This window comes from Mustela nigripes, chromosome 12 (assembly GCF_022355385.1).
Source record: "Mustela nigripes isolate SB6536 chromosome 12, MUSNIG.SB6536, whole genome shotgun sequence".
Lineage (NCBI taxonomy): Eukaryota > Metazoa > Chordata > Mammalia > Carnivora > Mustelidae > Mustela > Mustela nigripes.
Window position 1 is genome coordinate 79,774,230 of NC_081568.1, and position 4,197 is coordinate 79,778,426.

The window sequence follows — 4,197 nt, forward strand, 5'->3', positions numbered from 1 at the left end:
GTACACCTTAAATATATACAGTTTTTATTTGTCAATTATACTAAAATTAAGCAGGAAATATGTATGTTAATATTGGTATGTTACATAAATATATATATATATACACATATACACGTGAGGGTCATCAATAGGTTAGCTTTCTTTTCATTGCTTTTTAAAAAAAATCAACTTTATTAAGGTATAATTTACATAATTTACAAAACTCATTAAGCTGTTTAAAATAAGTACATGTGATAGAATGTACCTATTTTAAACGAACAGCTTAATGAGTTTTGAAAACTATATATATTCTTGTAACCACCACCACCACCCTGGTCAAGATATAGAGCATTTCCATCACCCATGAAAATTCCCTCTTAGCTTACACCAGCCAGTTTCTACCCCACCTGTAACTCCTGGCTCCTCGGAAACCACTCATCTGCTTTCCGTTAGTATAAATTAGTTTGCCTTTTATAAGATTTCAAATAAATGGAATTATAAAATATGTACTTTTTGTGCCTGGCTTCTTTCACTCAACATGTTTTTGAGATTTGTCCATGTTGTTGCTTATATCAGAGTTCATTCTTTTTATCAGTGAGTAGTATTTCATTTTATGAATATATTACCATTTGCTTATCCAGACACTGCTAATGAACATTTATTTGGTTCTTTCCAGTTTTTGACCACTGCAAATAAAGCTACTGTGAACACTGATGTACAAGCCTTTGCAAGGGCATATATTTTCATTTCTTTGGGGCAAATAGGTAGATTTTGAATGAAGAAACCTAGTAATAACTTGCTTTGTTGGGGACAGGGAGAAGTTCAGAGTTTCCTGGGAGGTATTGTCACAGAAAGGGACCAGGTTCCCAAGCAGGCAGCCTCCACTTAGGTGGGAGCAGCCTACCCACCCCCATCCTACCCGCTAATTAGAGGACAATTTTAACAGCTGTCTCTCCATTTGTCGAACTGTACATTAGCCAGAGAACAGGTACCTTTCCTCTCCGACTTTCATATACAGTTTACACGAAGCTAAAGCTGTCTCGGGATGGATTTATTATGAATGATAGTAATGGCTAGCATTCATTAAACATTCCGTATGCTTGCCCTTTGAAATACGTTTTATTATTGAATTCTCACAACACTGTGAGGTGGGAACTATCATTTGTCCATTAGGCAGAGGAGAAAGCTGAGGCCCAGAGAGGTTAAGCAATGCATAGGAGATTACACACCTAGTAAATGTGTTGTCAGGATTTGAACTCGGTCCAGGCTCACTTCAAATATTGAGCTCTTAAGCCCAAGTGACACTCCATGGAGTTCCTGACTCATAGCACTGGGTTATAGGAATGGTGGCCAATGCTTAAGACGACTATCTCTGTGGAATGCTTGTAAAAGTGCTCTCCCTCCGCCACTTTTGTAGGTAGACATACAAGATGTACCAGGTAGGTAGTTTCTTGCATTCCCGGTTTACGGTGGTGTAGGGTCTTTAGTTCAGATTGCGGTTTTCCTCAAACATTAATTTAAGAAATATTACTGGTAAAATGCTAATGACTGTGCTGAGACCTGGGAACGGACAGTGCACATGTAGGTTTCTGCACATGTAGGTTTCAAAAGTGTGTGTAACCTACCGTGCTGCAGGGTTGGGGTGTGTGTGTGTGTTGTTCATAAGAGCCCCTAGTGGAGGCGTAGGTGACCCTGTCTCTTGGGTTTCCCACCCTTGATAGCCGTTCCAGTGGTGATTTCCGGTGGTGAGATCCATCCTGGTGTGGGGCTCTGCCCTCAGCAGGGAGTCTGCTGGAGATTCTTTCCCTCTGCCTGTGCTCCCCTTTGCTTGCATGCTCTCGCTCTAAAATGAGTAAACCTTAAAAAAAAAAAAAAAAAAGGCCCTGCTAACATCCTAGAATTTGGATTTGGGGTGTAAACAGTAAAGAAATAATCTTTTTTTCTTTAAAGTTGGAGTGCTGGAAACCCCTCTGAGTGAATTTTAGTGTTCTGGCTAGTTGGCCCTTTGTTGGTTTTCATGGTTATTGAGTTTTAGCTCTTGGCTAAACTCAGCAGTTCTTTTCCAGACAACTGAACATCTTTGGTGATATTACTATTTTTGAGACAGATTCTTCCCAACTACCCATAACTGGCTGGAGAAGTGAAGAGTCCTTTTAGGATCATACTTCTTGCAATGCCTTTTCCCACGTTGTAGACCTGGAACAAAAAATCTTGTAAACACCTCACTCCATTAGGAAATGTACTATAGTCTGAAACATTTATATTCAAGGTAAAACTCATGTTGATATTTTCTTCCTGTGGTACTGAAGGCCAAAAGATGGATCTGGCTATAGCAAGGAGTGCTTGAGAAAAATGGCCCCTCAGCTCTTTACTTGACTCTTGGCCCCAGGAAGGTGTAATTTGTAGTCAAACATGTTTAAGTAGGAAACAGCTATACTGTTCGTGGCCCTCAATTCTCAGAGATCATGCCTTGGTTAATCAGATGCAATGCCCTATCATGACACCCTGTGTTTTTAAGGCTTGAGATATAACTCAACGTTTCAAAGTATGTAATTCACTGGTTTATAGTGTATTCATTAAGTTGTGCAACCATTACCACTGTCTAATTCCAAAGCATTTTCATCACCTGAAAAAGAGACTTTGTATCCATTAATAGTCACTCCCCCATCCTACCTGTCCTCAGCCCTTGGCAGCCACTAATCTACTTTCTGTCTCTTTGGATTTGCCTATTTTAGACATCTCTTATAAATCCAGTCATACACTATGTGCTCTTTGTGATGGGATTCTTTCACTTAGCGTAATATTTTCAAGGTTCACCCATGTTGTAGCATGGAATAGTACTCCGTTCCTTTTTATAGGTGAACTGTATTCCATGTATGGATATACCACATCTTAATTATCCCGTCATCATTTGATGGATGTTTGGGGTTTTCCTACCTTTGGCTATTGTGACTACTGCTGCTCTGAACATCCATATACAAGTATTTATGTAGCCCTTTTGTTTCTCTTCTCTTGGATATAAACCCAGGAATGCTATTGCTGGGTCATCCGGTAATTCTGTGTTTAACTTTGTGAGAAACTGCCAAACTATTTTACACAGTGACTACACCATTTTACATTAGCAAGAATGGTTGGGCATACCAGTTTCTCTACATCCTTGCCAACACTCTTTATTGTCTGTCTTTTTAATTATAACAATCCTAGTGGATGCTGACACACTGCATTTTGCTGTTGGAAAAGTACAGCCACCATATTTTTATGCCTTCAGGATTAGAGGCCCATTCAACACAAATTGAGTGTTTTAATCTAAGTCTTCATTTTGTCTTTGACCTTCCTGAAGGCTTCAATTAGAATAATTCTACTTTTATGTTTGTTTATAGGTTAATCTTTGAACATTCTTAATTATAGTTTGAGCTTTTGCCAGCTCTTAGGTGGATTTTATTGAGAGCTCCAGCTGTACCTATAAAAGCTCATCATTTAGATAAAATTTAAAAATTAATTTCTTGACTATATTCTCCTGCCCAAGATTATTTTTAATACCTTAGATTGTTAAATAATATTACTGAAACACCAGCTAAACACAGACTTTCAAAGGCATCACTAAATGCATGGAGTACGGAAACACTCTTTTATGCTATATAAGTCACCCTGGCTTCTGACTTTGAAGTTAATTTCAAATTATTTATTAACATTATACATTAAACTCTTTTTTCAGAGAGGGCTCTGTGATCCAGAAAAATAGTGATTTTTTTTCTACTGTCTTAAATTTTTAAGGGTACGTATAATATTGTTAACTAGGCATGATGTTGTTCAGCAGATCTCTAGAAAATATCTTGCACAGTTGAAAACTTATGGCTGTTGATTAGCAATCCTCCATTTCCCTCTTCCCCAACCCCTGGTAACCACCATTCTACTCTCTGACCCTATGACTATTTTAGGTACATAGGTGGAATCATGTTTTATTTGTCCTTCAACGACTGACTTATTTCCCTTAGCAGGATGTTCTCCAGGTTCAACTGTATTGTTATATATGGTTGAATGTCCTTCTTTTCTTTTTTTTTTTTAAGATTTTATTTATTTATTTAACAGAGAGAGATCACAAGTAGACAGAGAGGCAGGCAGAGAGAGAGAGGGAAGCAGGCTCCCTGCTGAGCAGAGAGCCTGATGCGGGACTCGATCCCAGGACCCTGAGATCATGACCTGAGCCTTCGGCTCAGG